The sequence below is a fragment of the Rana temporaria genome, chromosome 2, assembly GCF_905171775.1.
Source record: "Rana temporaria chromosome 2, aRanTem1.1, whole genome shotgun sequence".
In the NCBI taxonomy this organism is placed as follows: Eukaryota; Metazoa; Chordata; class Amphibia; order Anura; family Ranidae; genus Rana; species Rana temporaria.
In genome coordinates, this window is record NC_053490.1 from 258,246,087 (window position 1) to 258,263,795 (window position 17,709).

Sequence of the window (17,709 nt, forward strand, 5' to 3'; positions counted from 1 at the left end):
GAATGCCAAGCCGTACCAACCCACCCCACCGAAGCGGGAGGGACTGTACTTACCCGTCCAAGCGAGGACTCACTGACGCATTCCTGACAGGCCTACAACCGCAATGGAGGTAGCTGTCGGCCCGGTCCACTTTGAGTGAGACAACACCACAGCCCAGTCATGTGTGGACCTCGGAGCAAAGCTCACCGGCCACCCCAAGAGTCAGGGGGAATGTCGTGGCAGGTCTTCCTGGAGAAATTTTTGGCAGGGAGGAATTTAACATACGCATCGTGGCTGTCCCGTGAGCATAGCGAGCTGTCAGACACTACCTCCCTGCTGACGACATATGCTCTTTCAATTTGGGAACGAATCAACCCCACCCTAAACCTACCCCCTCCCGTGGGTGGGTTTCTGTGGTTCCCTCCGGGTGAGCAAATTGCCTTCTTTGGCCCTTGGGTGGAAAATGGCAACGCCAGTTGTGGAAAGCTCATGAGCAATGGTAAACTATTGAGTTTTGAGACCTTGTAGGCCAGGCACAGTGGCTCCCAGATGAATTTTTGGAGGTATAGGCAGCTTCACCATTTTTTCGAGGTCCATGGCCATTCTATAAGAGACATCTCCTCCCTCACGCCTTTTGAGCACCTTTTTGTGGAAGACGATCAAATTCCCCACATGATCTCGGAAATGTACCGCCTGCTAGGCTCCGCCACCCTGGACCCTAAGCCTGCACATGTGCAGGCTTGGGAGAGAGATCTAAACCTTGAACTAACCACAACTCAGCCGACCCACCTCTACCAGCTCACCCACTCCAGCTCTATTGAGTCTAAAACCCCCAAAAAAAACGAATTATAAAATTCTGTCGTGCTGGTATAGGGTGCCAGCTGATTTGGCACATATCTACCCTTCTGTATCGGACCTATGCTGGCGAGATTGTGGCCACAGAGGCATACTTATGTACATATGGTGGGAATGCCCCCAGATCAAACCCTTTTGGGTAGACATTAAATCCCAAAAAAAGAGATCCTAGGCCTAGACGTTCCTCTATCCCCGGTCCACTTCCTCTTACATGTCCTCAGGTCCCGATTAGTGGATATAAGAAGAGCGCACTGCCGCATTTTCTAAATTTGGCTAGGCATTTACTTCCAATCTACTGGAAACAGTCCCGAATCCCTACAAGGGAGGAATGGGTTGGCAAGGCAAATTACATTAGAAAAGCTGAACATTGGATAGCAACTTGTAGAGGTACCATGGAATGCTTCAATATCATATGGGCACCCTGGATGGCCTACGTGGCTGACCCAGGGCATGTACCCTCTAGTCTAGATTTGACGTTGTTAATATTGTCCCTTAGATCCCGTGGAGGCGGTGGAGCTTTGGCATCAGGAAAATGTCCCTCTGCTCCCTCTGGAGGTGGCTCGGCCCCCGTTGTGGACTTGAGGACTCCACACTTAATTGCAGATATGCTCTGACTCCCCTTTGCCCTCTATTTCTAAATTTCTTCCTTACTTTTCCTTATTTTTTTCTCCCTTTCCCTAGTTCATTCTCAATTTACAGCCTCTTGGTTACACGGTTTTGGACTGTTAATTTGTTTTGCACTAACTGGAATTATGGCCACAGTATCTTTATGCTGCGGAGGGAGCCCCCCTTATTGGGGTTGGCATCTTTTCCCCTCCTGGCACCACCTGTTTGTCACAGGCATTCCCGTATTGGGCGGTGTGACAGGGAAGGTTTTGACAGAGTCAGATTTGGACCCCCTCTCCTGGCGTTGCTGCCAGCAGGATGCCTTATACCCTTTCGAAGGGTATTGACTATCGATGCCATATTGTGTACAGAATGGATCAGAAGTGACAGCCTTTTACCATGGCGAATTTGCAACTTGTATTGTCATTTATTTGTTCTTTAACCACTTGCTTACTGGGCACATATACCCCCTTCAAGCCCAGGCGAAATTTCAGCTTTCGGCACTGTCGCGCTTTGAATGAAAATGTGGCTCCCAAACAAAATTGACGTCCTTTTTTTTCCCACAAATAGACCCTTCCTTTGATGGTATTTGATCACCTCTGCGGTTTAAATTTTTTGCGCTATAAACAAAAAAAGACTGACAATTTTGAAAAAAAAAAATTGTACTTTTTGCTATAAATATCCCCCCAAAAAAAGCAATTTTCTTCATCAGTTTAGGCCAAAAAGTATTCTACATCTTTTTGGTAAAATAAAGTTACAGCTTCTCCAAAATAGGTTCATGATAGATTCATGACACTTATTATTATCAATTTCACACATAATGCTGGTGATCAGCAGGACTGCGATATTGCGGCAGACAGCAATCTCTGCTAAAAAATGCACCGATTACTGTATAACTGACACTGGCAGGGAAAGGGTTAACAAGGAGTTAAGTGTGTCCTAGTGAGGTGTTTGTAACTGTGGGGGCAGTGGACAGAGAGATTGCGGTTCCTAATCCCTAGGAACAGGTATCTGCTTTGTTTACATAGGCAGATCCCCCTTCTGGCTATCTGTGGAGAGATCGTGGGTGGCTGACAGACCAAAAAAATAAAAATAAAAGCAGAGAACGTTCATCAACAACTAACAGCAGCTACAATTAGAAGCAGCACTATAAGCCCACTTTGCGCTCAGAAAGAAACACTAACACTCTTCATCGTGATTGGTGAGTTTGAACACTTTAGAGCACATTTTTTTTTTTTTTTTTTCCTTGAAAAGCCTATGGCGTGTGAACACACCCAAAAACTCCACCCTGTGCAGAAAAAATGTGCACACACATAAAGAGTGTTCACAAAAACGTGCAGACGGGTGCAACGTCAAGTGGTCCTCCTGTGAAGAGGGACCCAAACCCTGATGCCCCGGGGCGTTAGGCTCCAGACGGGGACTGAGGTACTGTGGTCCGAGCAACCGAAGCCGACACGGACCCAACTTCCTCGGAGGGACTGCCAAAACAGAACCCTCCCAGTACTAGGTGTGGCTCCCCCGAAGGGAGACCCCATGAGAGCAAGTGAACTAAGCCAGAAGGCCATGTCCACCCACTCCCAAGACGTTCAGGGCTGGCCCGAGGACCGGCACCATAATCTCACAGTGAACAAAACGTGCACAAACCAAAAAAAGACAAAAACGTGACGAACATAGGCTTAAATAAAAGGCACGGCCCAGGAGACGCTAAAAAAAAAAACACGTGTATCTGGTGCAGTGACCGTGGTATCTTAAATCAATGTGTCCCTCACACACAGTGATCTTCAGATACCCCTGGACTGCCACTCCAGGGGCACATGCACCATAGGCTTTTCGTTCCATATCCGACCCCCTGACCGGCCAGTGCAGCCCTCCACCCCTGCCAGCTAGAGAGCCCTTTAAGGTTTTCTTGGGGAGAACTGCCACGCCAGTTAGCAGCCTCCACCAATACTAGCCCCTCTAGACCCTCCGTCAACCCGGCAAATTTGCATGGTCCTACCCTGTCGTATCCCAGGGCAACCGGATCGCTGACAGAGATAGCACTTACACCAGCCAGCCAGAAGGCCAGACTAGAACTCGGCAAAAAGACCAGACCAAGTGCAGCCACCCATCCTCACCAGGAGCACCCTTCCAGATGGCTCAGACTCAACCATGGGCCGGCCCCCAGTATCTGTCGGGCAGCACGGCGTAGTCCCTGCTGAAACCATCCTTCCAGGTGCAATGACGTCATTGGATTGCATCCACCCTCCCCCTTAGGAGGTGCTTTAGCGCTCCTCAAACAATTGATAAGAACAGATACCACACTCGATCTTAGCCAAAAGGCCGAGAAGCGACGGCCACACTGTTTAAAAAAAAAAAAAAAAAAAAAAAAAAAAAAGCTAGTATAGGAAACTATGGGTAATGAAGACATTAGCAAATTTCGAAACAACCATTTTTGCTTTTAATAATTTAGGCAGAAACCAGAAAATCTCACTCTACTACCTGGAGAAGAGACATCAAAAAGCACGTACTATTTGCATGTATATGCTTTTAGACAACTGGGGGACTTACAATATGCTCTATTATTTAGACCCAATAAAACAATCACTCAGCTTGTGTTTCTTTACTCCTTGCCTTTAAAATAAAAGCAGAGAACGGTCATCAACAACTAACAGCAGCTACAATTACAAGCAGCACTGTAAGCCCACTTCGCGCTCAAAAAGAAACACTAACACTCTTCATCGTGATTGGTAGTTTGTACACTTTTTTTTGAAAAGCCTATGGCGTGTGAACACACCCAAAAAGCTCCACCCGGTGCAGAAAAAATGTGCACACACATAAAGAGTGTTCACAAAAACGTGCAGACAGGTGCAACGTCAAGTGGTCCTCCTGTGAAGAGGGACCCAAACCCTGATCCCCCGGGGCGTTAGGCTCCAGACGGGGACTGAGGTACTGTGGTCCGAGCAACCGAAGCTGACACGGACCCAACTTCCTCGGAGGGACTGCCGAAACAGAACCCTCCCAGTACTAGGTGGGGCTCCCCCGAAGGGAGACCCCATGAGAGCAGGCGAACTAAGCCAGAAGGCCATGTCCACCCACTCCCAAGACGTTCAGGGCTGGCCCGAGGACCCGCACCCTACTAATCACACAGTGACACAAAACGTGCACAACAAAAAAAGTGACAAACATAGGCTTAAATTAAATAAAGTGGGGGAAAGGGATAGTGAAGAGGAGAGTGAAAGAAGTGGTCATTGTGTTCAACAATGACCAGGCCCTCAGGCCAGGAATAAAAAAATTCCTCCGGTCCTAGCCAAAAGGCCCGGCCCAGGAGGCAGGTGCTAAAAAAAGCGTGTTTCTGGTGCAGTGACCGTGGTATCTTAAATCAATGTGTCCCTCACACACAGTGATCTTCAGATACCCCTGGACTGCCACTCCAGGGGCACATGCATCATAGGCTTTTCGTTCCATATCCGACCCCCCGACCGGCCAGTGCAGCCCTCCACCCCTGCCAGCCAACCCGGCGAATTTGCATGGTCCTACCCCGCTCCACCATACAGGGCATTACCAGCTCCTCCAACTGGATCGCTGACAGAGATAGCACTTACACCAGCCAGCAGGCCAGACTAGAACTCGGCAAAAAGACCACGACCAAGCGCAGCACCCATCCGCACCAGAAGCACCCTTCCAGATGGCTCAGACTCAACCATGGGCCGGCCCCCAGTATCTGTTGGGCAGCACAGCGTAGTCCCTGCTGAAACCATCCTTCCAGGTGCAATGACGTCATTGGATTGCATCCACCCTCCCCATGTAGGAGGTGCTTCAGCGCTCCTCTGACAACTGATAAGGACAGATACCACACCTAGTCCTAGCCAAAAGGCCAAGAAGCGGCAGGGAAGACACCACGACCAGAGTGCAATGGCCGAGCCTTGCCCTGGGAGAACCACCTTTATGATCATGGTGTCTCCCCCTGCCAGGTAAGTACATAATGCTCTATTATTTAGACCCAATAAAACAATCACTCAGCTTGTGTTTCTTTCCTCCTTGCCTTTAAAATAAAAGCAGAGAACGGTCATCAACAACTAACAGCAGCTACAATTACAAGCAGCACTGTAAGCCCACTTCGCGCTCAGAAAGAAACACTAACACTCTTCATCGTGATTGGTGAGTTTGTACACTTTAGAGCACATTTCGACAGTCAAAAACTATAGAAATGATCCCTGAAAGTATAGTCTTAACCAGATACTGTGTTGTTTAAAGGGCACATGTTACGAGCACCCCTTACAAGTTGTAGTGACCTTTACCATACATAAAAAAATATATACAAATCACTCAAAAAAGTTACCAATACCATTCCCAAATACTAAACTGTTTTCTGAAATGTGTTATGTGTGTTCCTAATTACATAACATGTGTCTTTCTATGGATTTACTTACACTCTGATTTCATTTATCTAGCTTACAAGTCCTTCAGTCACAGCATTTGCATATCTGGCAACCCTTAACCAATTGAACTTTATCCCGCCTCCTGTAGAGCTTACAAACTTTTTTTGTTACAAGTCAGGAGAACCTTAACTGTTTAACAACCAGATACACTGTACTTTCCTAACAAAACTGTTTACCTTTGTTGCTGATAAATGCTAGATTTAAAAAGTTCTTTAAATTACTTAATAATCTACCATTTACAAGACTAGCTGGTTAACAATTTATAATATATATATATATATATATATATATATATATATATATATATATATATATATATATATATATATATATATATATATATATATATATATATATATACATATATATATATATATATATATATATATATATATATATATATACATATATATATATACATACATACATATATATATATACACACACATATATATACACACACACACACACACTATAAAATAACAGAAAAATAGAATAATAGTAATACATTTTTTAAATCAATTTCTAAACACTACAAAGTGAAGGTTTAAAGACTTATGAGCTGTATAAGAAAATATGTTAAACTATTGACTAGATATAAAAAAGAATGTACATTGCCATAAACAATGAAACAAAGGAGAATTTAAATCACCATGTAATTTGGTAATTTTCAATGATTAAAAAACAAATTACGAGCCCGATTTTTTTATGAGCCCAAGTGAATAAAAAAAAAGTGCACAAGGGTAGTAAATAGGGAGTAATATCAAGGAGTCTAGTAGGGTATAAAACAAATTTGTGATATAGAGGCATTTGTATAATAGGGTGCAGAGCCATATGTACCTATAGGAGTGACATCAGTAGTGTCGACTGCACGTGGCAAATGTTCCTGGGAGCATTTTCAGCTCCAGATTAGTGATCCCCTGCACCCAGGAACGGCAGCGGTGATTTACCTCTAATACGCCCATTAGAGGTAACTGAGGGAATGGAAACACCTATAACAAAGAAAACTGGTCACGGCGATAGATTCCTCTAAATCAGGAAAGGCCCCAGGCCCAGATGGGTTAAATCTTGATTATTAAATCTATATATTTCAGGATGTTCTCTCTCATTTTTTACATGCCTACAATTCCATTTCAGCTAACTAAGTTAACAGATGACGCCTTGAGGGCTCATATTATGGTCATCCCTAAACAGGACAATGACCACAATCAATGTGGGAAATATTGGCCCATAGCTCTCTTAAAGCGGATGTGCCATGGGGAAAAAATATTAAAAGCCAGCAGCTACAAATACTGCAGCTGCTGACTTTTAATATTAGGACACTTACCTGTCCTGGAGTCCAGCGCTGATCGCAGCAGAGCACGAGCGATCGCTCGTCTCTCTGCTGCTACCCCCGCCATCCACGCTGAGGGAACCAGGAAGTGAAGCGCTGCGGCTTCACTGCCCGGTTCCCTACGGCGCATGCGCGAGTCGCGCTGCGCCCGCCGATTGGCTCACACGCTGTGTGCTGGGAGCCGAGTGTTCCCAGCACACAACGGGCGACAGACGGGAAGTCAGAAAAACCCGTCTTTTGCCCGTAGCGTGTGGCCGGAAGTGGGTGCAAATACCTGTCTTTAGACAGGTATCTGCACCCCCCTCCCCCCTGAAAGGTGTCAAATGTGACACCGGAGGGGGGGAGGCTTCCGATCAGCGGGACTCCAATTTAGGGTGGAGAACCGCTTTAAATGCAGACTTAAAACTATTTTCTAAAATGTTAGCGAATAGGCTATTGCCATATATTCCCCATCTTGTCCACACAGATCAGGCAGGTTTTATCCCTCAAAGATAGGCCAGGGACAATACCATAAGGGCAATAGATCTGATCCACTCTGCCCAATTGGAAGCCCGACCTTTTGCTTTTATCAACAGATGCCGAAAAGGCCTTCGATTGGGTAGACTGGCAGTTCTTACGATCCACTCTTATGCCACGTACACACGACCGTTTTACATGATGAGAAAAATGCAATTTTTTTAAATTGGTCTTTGAAAACGGTTGTGTGTAGGCTCCAGAGCATTTTTCTCAACGAGAAAAATGGACATTAAAAATTTAAAACATGCCCTATTTTTTCTCGTCGTTTTTCACGTCGCCGTTTTTCTTGTCATGAAAAACGGTCGTGTGTACGCTTTAACGACAGGGGGGAAAAAATGTGCATGCTCAGAAGTTATAAGACTGGAAATTAGCATAATCAGCCCAAAGGGTTGCGCCATTCCAAGGAACTTCCCCTTTATAATGCCGTCGTACGTCGCCACGCTTTGCTCAAGCATTTTTTATCACGATCATGTGTATGCAAGGCAGGCTTGAGAGTAAACTTTGTTTTTTCCATGACATGAATAACGGTCATGTGTATGCAGCATTAGACATAGGTCTGGGGCTACAAATGCAGACTTGCATTCAGGCCTTATACACTGGCCCTACAGCCGCTGTGTTGGTAAACGGGGTCCGATCAGAGTACTTTACTTTGTCCAATGAGACACGACAGGGTTGCCCCCTTTCCCCATTAATCTTTGTGTTATCCCTCGAACCTTTTCTGTGCAAAGTTAGATCAGACACCTTGATCAGTGGAATACAGGTATCAAGTGGGGAGCATAAAAATCGCAGCGTTTGCAGACGATATATTATTTTTTCTCACTGATCCGGAGGTCTCGCTAATTTTTCTATAAATGATCTTAAAAGTGAGGCGATGAGTATCCTTCTCACTAAAGAGTAGAGCTGCACGATTCTGGCCAAAATGAGAATCACGTTTTTTTTTGCTTAGAATGAAGATCACGATTCTCTCACGATTCTCACGGCGTAAAATCTTTTACATTTATACAAAAAAAAAAAAATGGGCTAACTTTACTGGCTATTTTTTTTTTTTTTAAATTCATTAAAGTAATTTTTTCCAAAAAAATTGCATTTAAAAAGACTGCTGCGCAAATACAGTGCAACATAAAATATTGCAACAACCGCCATTTTATTCTCTAGGGTCTCTACTAAAAAAATATATAATGTTTGGGGGTTCTAAGTAATTTTCTAGCAAAAAAAAATTAATGATTTTAACTTGAAAAGAGCTGTCAGAAAAAGGTTTAGTGTTTAAGTGGTTAAACTTCCCTAATTTACATACAGAAGTTTATTCCTTTGAAGTGATACAATGTTTAGATTTAACTTTCCACTGATAAAGAATGTTTTTAAAACTTGGCAGGCTGCCCAGACTGACTTTTGGCTGAGAGCAGACAGGAAATTCTTTGCATACCAAAGTGCAAAGAGAAAATTATTTTCATGTCAAAGATAGAGGAACCCTGTGTCAAGAATTGCAACGGAAAAAGATTGCGATAACGATTCATGACGATTAATCGTGCAGCTCTACTAAAGAGTGTATTAAAAGGCTACAAGGCCTTTATCGGTTTAAATGTGTCCAGTCTTTTTTTAAATACCGGGGGGTTAAATTAACACCGGATACAGGGTCACTATATTAAATACATTTATGTCCACTACTAGCTAAAATACGATCACATCTCCAACTTTGGCAAACTTATACCCTTACGTGGTTCGGGAGGTGTAATGCATTTAAGATGACATTACTCCCACATATTTTATATCTAATGCAAGCAATACCCATTAAATTACCTCAAGCCTTTTTTCGTTTGTGTCGGACATTGGCCCAGATTCAAGAAGCAATTGCGCCCGTGTAACCATAAGTTACACGGCGCAATTTCTTACTTGCTCCGGTGTAACGAGTGCTCCTGATTCAGGAACCTCGTTACAACGACTGCAGCCTAAAATCTGCGCGGCATAAGGCTCTTATGCCTCGCAGATTTTAGGCTGCATTCTTGCGTGTGCCGCTAGGGGGCGCTCCCATTTTGATCAGCGTGTAGTATGCAAATTGCATACTACCAACTGATTCACAAACTTGCGCGGGCCCCACGCAAGCCAGGTACGGAGTTTCCGTACGGCAACTTTAGCGCAAGGCTGCCCTTTCTAATAGCAGGGGCAGCCAATGCTATAGTATACCAGCCGCTCCCGCGCTATGAAATTTGTATTTCACAGCGTTTGCGTAAGTGATTCGTGAATGGCGCTGGACGCCATTCACTTTGAAGCAAATGACGTCCTTGCGACGTCATTTGCCGCAATGCACATCGGGAAAGTTTCCCGACGGAGCATGCGCTGTACTCTCGGCGCGGGAGCGCGCCTAATTTAAATGATTCCTGCCCCCGGCGGGATCATTTACATTGCGCGCGCTTACGCCGGGCAATTTTGCCGGCGCGCCCTCGCAATTCACGGAGCTACTGCTCCGTGAATCGAGGGCAGCGCAAAATATTTGCGTGGGCGCAGGCCAAAATGGTTGCCCTGTGCCCGCTCAAATATAGCGCAATTCTACCTGAATCTGGGCCATGGTTACTGAAATTTCTTTGAAATAATAAAGTCACCAGACTCTGTTACTCATTGTTAGTTTTGCCTAAATCCCAGGGGGGCATTGGCCTACCAGACTTGATTTCACATTATATTTTAAAATAAATTAATTATTGCACATTTAATGCCAAATTAGAAATGTTTAACCACTTCCCGCCCAGTCAATAGGAGATTTACATCCGGGAAGTGGTTCTGAAATCCTGACTGGACGTCTATGGACGTCCTGCAGGATTTCATGCAGGATTTGCGCGTCATGCAGGATTTCATGCCGCGCACGCCCGGCTTAGGTTTATTAAAAAGGCTGAGGAAGTTGCTACAACGTAACGCGTACGGGGGAAGGAGCCTGAAGTCGCTTGATGCCATCTCTGAGAAGACACATGTTGTGTGTATTTCCTTTCTGCCGTTTTGCCTTTCGGGCTAATGTGAGTAGCCTGTTAATGCCTTTTTAACCACTTGGGATCCGCCTGCCGTCAATTGACGGCTACAGTGCGGATCCCAATTTCCAAACTGCCGTCAATTGACGGCCGCCCCTTTGGGCGTTCCCCGCGCGCGCTCCAGAGCGCGCTGCGGGGAAAATCTGTGTTGGCCGTGTCCCTCGGACACAGCCAATTACAGATCGCCGCGAACGGCCAATCAGAGTGGCCGTTCGCGAGGCGATCTGTGCGGCCAATGAGAGAGGATCTCATATGTAAACATATGAGATCATCTCTCATTGCCGTTTTACACAGAGACAGCGGTGCTGTCTCTGGAGAGGAGACCGATCTGTGTCTCTTGTACATAGAGACACAGATCGGTCACCCCCCCAGTCACCCCCCCCCCCCTCCACCTACAGTTAGAACACTAAGCAGGGATACATTTAACCCCTTCCTCACCCCCTAGTGTTAACCCCTTCAATGCCAGTCACATTTATACTGTAATTAGTGCATATTTATAGCACTGATCGCAGTATAAATGTGAATGGCGCCAAAAATGTGTCCGCCATAACGTCGCAGTCCCATTAAAAATCGCAGATCGCCGCCATTTCTAGTAAAAAAAAATAATTAAAAAAAAAAAATTCTGTCCCCTATTTTGTAAGCGCTATAACTTTTGCGCAAACCAGTCGCTTATTGTGATTTTTTTTTTTTTTTTACCAAAAATATGTAGAAGAATACGTATCGGCCTAAACTGAGAAAAAAAAATGTTTTTTTTTTTTTTAAATTGGGATATTTATTATAGCAAGAAGTAAAAAATATTGTATTTTTTTCAAAATTGTCTCACTTCTTTGTTTATAGCGCAAAAAATAAAAACCGCACAGGCGATCAAATACCACCAAAAGAAAGCTCTACTTGTGGGGAAAAAAGGACGTCAATTTTGTTTGGGAGCCACGTCGCACGACCGCGCAATTGTTAGTTAAAGCGATGCAGTGCCGAAAGCTGAAATTTCACCTGGGCAGGAGGGGGGTATATGTGCCCAGTAAGCAAGTGGTTAATAAACCTAAGCCGTTTGTAAAGCAGAGAGCACTTAGATCTGTTTTGTATCCTCGATCTCAATGCTGCCGAGCCTAAGAAGTTTGCTATCCACATATTGCACCAATCTGTCGATTTCTGCTGGTATGACTGCCTGGTAAAACAGGGGTCCATACCTTAAGGTGAGAGTAGCCATTTCTAACGGTGGAGGGATCACTTATTTAAAGTTAAAGTCACCGGTGAAGATTTGGAGTGGTTGTCACCCTATTCCTTTGGCATTTTTCACTTTTAGGACTGATTTTTGCATTATTTATGCACCATTCATGATTAATTTGTTATTGGTAAAACAACTGTGTTTTGGAAAAAAAAGGGGGGTATATTCTGCGCTAATCTGACTAGGATAGTATATTGAAGAAAAAAGGTGAGGAATTAAAGCAGCAACATAAACACGTGACAATCATGCAGACAATGGTAAGAAAAATAATAAGTTGCGCTAAAAAATAAAAAGTGAATAACTAATCATATTGAATGAATATTATAACAATACGTGATATAAATGAATGTACTCCAAAGGGCAAGTACTTCTATGAGCATAAACACACACTAAATATAAAAGTATGAATGTGACTTAACCAAATTCAAGTGAATGACAAAAATTGAATATATATATATATATATATATATATGAAGAGTTCTAATCAGGACAGCCATAAAAAGTCCAATGCATTAAATATGCAGGTAAATTGAAGAAAGTAGCAAACAGTTCCAATATTGAAGCAGAACAGAGGGAGAAAACCAATCAAATGTCAGGTAAAACTGCATCCAGATTCCATACAGCAGGGGATAGATGTGTGAAGGCAAGGATGAAGTCACTATACACCACCACCAGCGTTGTATCCTCTCCAGTGCAAAACAAACAACTGTGTTTTGCACTTTAGTTTAATTGTATTTATATTGCGCTGCACTATTTCTTATACATTTTTACACTTGATCTTTGCCAAAAGGCCGAAAAGGAGGGGGGTTAATTTTCAGACGTCTTCTTCCTCAAAATCCATCAAGTGATAGTCTCAACATAAGTGTGTTGTGGAGATCGTGACCAAAGTGCCATACGGCAAGTGCCCCTCAAACACTCGTGCAATGTATGGCACCCCTGGACAGCCACTCCAGGGGCACTATCTCCACAGGCTTTTCAACGGACCCTGGCCCGGACCAGCAGTACCCTTCCCAGCCAGGAAGTTAGGAGTTCCAAGAGATATGGGGAGAGCCCACCTCAGCAGGCTACTCCCACAACTCCCATCCCTCCCTCCTAATCACGTTCGGGAAATACTAACCGCTCCCCCCAAGGGGAAGGAGGAGCAAGTGTTCTCTCCCGAACAACTGACCGGGGAAGGCACCACCAAATCCAGGCCAAAAGCCAGGGGCCCGGACCCTCAGCTTCGACCTCATGTTTCTCTGTCCAAATCAGAAGGCTTCCACCTCCACGCCAGCAGGTTTAGCATCTGCAAACCGCCATCCCTTTCCACCTCGCCGTGTACTAGGGACGGTTAGCATAGCGCCCCCCTACTGGCAACTGATAAGACCAGATACTACACTTGATCTCAGCCAAAAGGCAGAGAAGCGAAATCAAGTTATACTGTCAAATTTAATTTCAACGGTTGTGATGGGGAAGGGGGGAGGGGTTCACAGGCCCGAAGATTTTTTTAAACTGCCAAAGAAACCACAGGGGAAGAGGGGAAATCTTCAGACCTCCTTGAATTTGTAGATACAATCTGACAGGAAGAATCAATGAACTACCAGCCGACATCAACAAAGAATGTTGGGACTTATAGTTCATTCATACACAGAGCTGTGTATGAATGACCTGGCAGTGTGGGTGGAGCCTCGCACCGCCACACTGTTTAAAAAAAAAAAAGCTAGTATAGGAAACTATGGGTAATGAAGACATTGGCAAATTTCGAAACAACCATTTCTGCTTTTAATAATTTAGGCATACTTGACGTAATTTTAGCGGTATTAGTGCAATTGTCATAGAGATTTGTATTTGTAATTGTATGTTAGTGCAAATAAAAAAAGTATCACGGACAGTACTCAATTTTCTCTAATAATTTAGGCAGAAACCAGAAAATCTCACTGCTACCTGGAGAAGAGACAATCAAAAAGCACGTACTATTTGCATGTATATGCTTTTAGACAACTTCAGGGGGATGTACAATATGCTCTATTATTTAGACCCAATATAACAATCACTCAGCTTGTGTTTCTTTCCTCCTTGCCTTTAAAATAAAAGCAGAGAACGGTCATCAACAACTAACAGCAGCTACAATTACAAGCAGCACTGTAAGCCCACTTCGCGCTCAGAAAGAAACACTAACACTCTTCATCGTGATTGGTGAGTTTGTACACTTTAGAGCACATTTCGACAGTCAAAAACTATAGAAATGATCCCTGAAAGTATAGTCTTAACCAGATACTGTGTTGTTTAAAGGGCACATGTTACGAGCACCCATTACAAGTTGTAGTGACCTTTAACATACACAAAAAATTCAAATAAAATACAGATCACTCAACAAAGTTACCAATACCATTCCCAAACGCGAAACTATTTTCTGAAATTTGTTATGCATGTTCCAAATTGCATAACATGTGTCTTTCTATGTCATTTATCTAGCTTACAAGTCCTTCAGTCACAACATTTGCATATCTGGCAACCCTTAACCAATGAAAATGTATCCCGCCTCCTGTAGCTCTTACCAATGTAGTCAGGAGAAACTTAACTCCTGTACTCCTAGTGTTGTGAGATAAAACATGGGTGTATATTGCAGAGAAGTAATGAATATGGTTTTGTTTTTTATTCTCCCTGACACATGCTTTTAAAAAAAATAAAAAAAAATAAAAATTGCATTCCGATAACCGTGGGTGATTACTACATATAGCTATAGTATTAATTTTTCTTTTATCTAACCCTTTCGCTGCCAGGCCCTGTGCTCCATTTTGTACAGTCAGGTGGTCAGACCATTTTTGCAGTTTTTCCTGTTTTTTATTTTTCACTTATAGCTTTCAGAATTTGTGAAAGACCCCCCAAACCATATATTTTCTGAAACCATATGACCTTTAGAATAAAAAGAAGGTGCTACTGATTTTTAAGACCCCATGGTATTTGTGCAAATGTTTATCGAACGAATATATTGGCAAAAAATACACTAAAAATATATTAGCAGAAAAAAAAAACAGCAAATTTTACAAAATTCCTACTAAATATAAAAGCTTAACCTGTATGGAGTTAATAAATAACAAAAAGGTTTACATTTTTCCATTGCCCCCTTTTGCAAAATGGTGAAAAATCGAACGTACGCAAAAATCTAAATATCCAAATCTCAAAAAAATCTGAAAGTTTTAATTTTTCCCTTACAGCTTTCAGAATTAGTGAAATACCCCCCAAAACCATATATTTTCTGAAAGCACATGATAGGTAGAATAAAAACAAGGTGCTACTCATTTTATAAACTCTGTGGTATTTGCACAAATGTTTATCGGACCAATATATTTGCAAAAAATACACTAAAACCATTATATATATATAATAGATTTATATAGACAAAAACACAGCACATTTTACAAAATTCCTCCTAAATATAAAAGCTTAAGCTGTATTGAGTGAATAAATAACAAATATTTGTAACTTTTAAATTGCGCCTTTTTGCAAAATGGTGAAAATTGAACAGACGAAAAAGTGTAAATATCCAAATTTCACAAAAAATCGGAAGGTTTTCATCTTTCCCTTACAGCTTTCAGAATTTGTGAAAGACCCCCCAAAACCATATATTTTCTGAAAGCATATGACCTCTAAAAGGAAAAGGTGCTACTGATTTTTTTAGACCCTGCGGTATTTGCACAAATGTTTATCAAACCAATATATTGGCAAAAAAACATTAAAACCATTATTAGCAGATAAAAACACAGCTAATTTTACAAAATTCCAGCTAAATCCCTACTAAATATAAAAGCTTAACCTGTATGGAGTTAATAAATAACAAGTTTAAATTTTGACATTGCGCCCTTGTGCAAAATGGTGAAAATCGAACGTACGCAAAAATGTAAATATCCAACTTTCTCAAAAAATCTGAAGGTTTTCATTTTTTCCCTACAGCTTTCAGAATTTGTGAAAGACCCCCAAAAAACATTTTCTGAAAGCAGCCCTCAAAATTTCCACTCGCCTACTAGCATTTGGCGAGTGGATTTAAGCTGGGGCGAGTGATAACAGGGCTACATGACCAATCTCCCTCCAATCTGTGCCTACACTTAGAGTCCCGATGAGATTGGCGGCCGAAGAGGAAAGGTGCATGCTCGGGAAAAGTAGTCTGCTGAGCCGCGCACAGGCAGAGCAGTACACAGGTGCTCTCCTTACAATTCTCATTAAGCCATGGGACCTAACAGTATGACCTCTCTGAGCCTGCCCCCCCTCCCCCGACCAATGTAGCTGGAGAGCAGAAAGTAATGAGTGAGGTGGAGGATTGCAAAAATTACCACTCCGGTGCAGCGCTCACTGAAAGTTGCCCTGACATGACAGCGGCAGCCTTTCAGTTTGTACAGTTTTCTTCTCCTTGTGCTCTATGTAAGTGTCCAGCAGTTCAGCCTGAGCACTGAACAGACTGGTCTCAATGTGTGCTGTGCGCTGTCAGTGTGCGCTGTGCTATGGTGTCAATGGCTGTGCAGTTGTGTGGATCTCAGCGCTGGATTGTACTCCCTCCTGCTGTGCTGCACCTCCTCTCCTCACTGCCAGCCTGAATAAAAGGGGGAAGTGGGGACATGCAAGCGTGGAGCCGCACACACAGGCTCCTGATGATGAGATGAATGGGAGAGAGAGAGGATGGATGGGAGTTGCAGAGGAGACAGCAAGAGAATGGGGAAGAGACCCAGTTCTAGTGCCCTGTCCCTCTGGTCTGACCCCAGTGCCCTGTCCCTCTGATCTGACCCCAGTGCCCTGTCCCATTTTGTTAAAGTTGTTGTTGGTAATATTTAATTTTGTAACTTGATTCTGCATAAAACATTTTTTTTTTTTTTTTTTTTTTCTGTTGAAAAGCCTGTGGCGTGCAAAACACAACCCAAAAACTCCACCCGGTGCAGGAAAAATGTGCACACACATAAAGAGGTGCAACAAAAAAAAAACTGTGACGGGTGCATCGTCAAGTGGTCCTCCGAAGAGGACCCAGCTCTGATCCCCCGGGGCGTTAGGCTCCTGGCAGGGAAAAGAGTAAACTGTGGTCCATACAGCCGAAGCCATATGGACCCATCTTGGTCCAAGCAGCCGAAGCCACAAGGACCCAACATCCTCAGAGGGACTGCCGGAACAGAACCCTCCTCGGTGAGGCTCCCCCGAAGGGAGACCCCATGAGAGCCGGCGAACTTAGCCAGAAGGCCGGGTCCACCAACTCCCAAGACTTTCAGAGCGGGTCCGAGGACCTGCACCCTACTCATCACACATAAAGTGCAGTGCACCAAACAAAAAAGTGACAAAACAGACAAACACGGGGAAAATAAAAAAGGAAAGTGGGGAGAAGGAAGATGGGAGAGTGAGGAAAAGTGACCAATGTGCTATACATTGGCCGGCCCTCCGGCCAGGAAACAAAAATTCCACTGGTCCTAGCCAAAAGGCCGGGCCCTAGCGGCAGGTGTCAAAAAGGTGTGTGTGGAGATCAGTGACCTGAAGGTGCCACACGGTGAGTGCCCCTCAAACACTCGTGCAATGTATGGCACCCCTGGACTGCCACTCCAGGGGCACAGTCTCCACGGGCTTTTCAACGGTCCCTAGCCCCCGGTCCGGACCGGTAGCACCCTTCCCAGCCAGGAAGATGGGAGAAGAGGTTGGGGAGAGCCTACTGACGCAGACTCTACCCACAACCCCTATCTCTCCCACCTAATCACATTCTGGAAGTACTACCCGCTCCATCCCGGTTAAAGGAGAAGCAAGGGTTCCCTC

General features: G+C 43.8%; 1 protein-coding gene, 2 non-coding genes and 4 pseudogenes across 7 annotated transcripts in view; all 7 read right to left on the bottom strand.

Annotated features, from left to right (window-relative positions):
* The window catches only part of TEX14 (testis expressed 14, intercellular bridge forming factor), a 639,745-nt gene that overhangs the window by 555,610 nt on the left and 66,426 nt on the right, over positions 1 to 17,709 (bottom strand). The window lies entirely within an intron of this gene.
* Positions 3,666 to 3,771, bottom strand: LOC120930011 (annotated as a pseudogene).
* On the bottom strand, positions 4,020 to 4,253 carry LOC120930049 (annotated as a pseudogene).
* On the bottom strand, positions 5,225 to 5,398 carry LOC120929848 (annotated as a pseudogene).
* Positions 5,431 to 5,649, bottom strand: LOC120930038. Its single transcript, XR_005747572.1, has one exon. It is a non-coding gene; the product is annotated as a small nucleolar RNA U3 (small nucleolar RNA).
* On the bottom strand, positions 13,218 to 13,354 carry LOC120930026 (annotated as a pseudogene).
* Positions 13,975 to 14,193, bottom strand: LOC120930040. Its single transcript, XR_005747573.1, has one exon. It is a non-coding gene; the product is annotated as a small nucleolar RNA U3 (small nucleolar RNA).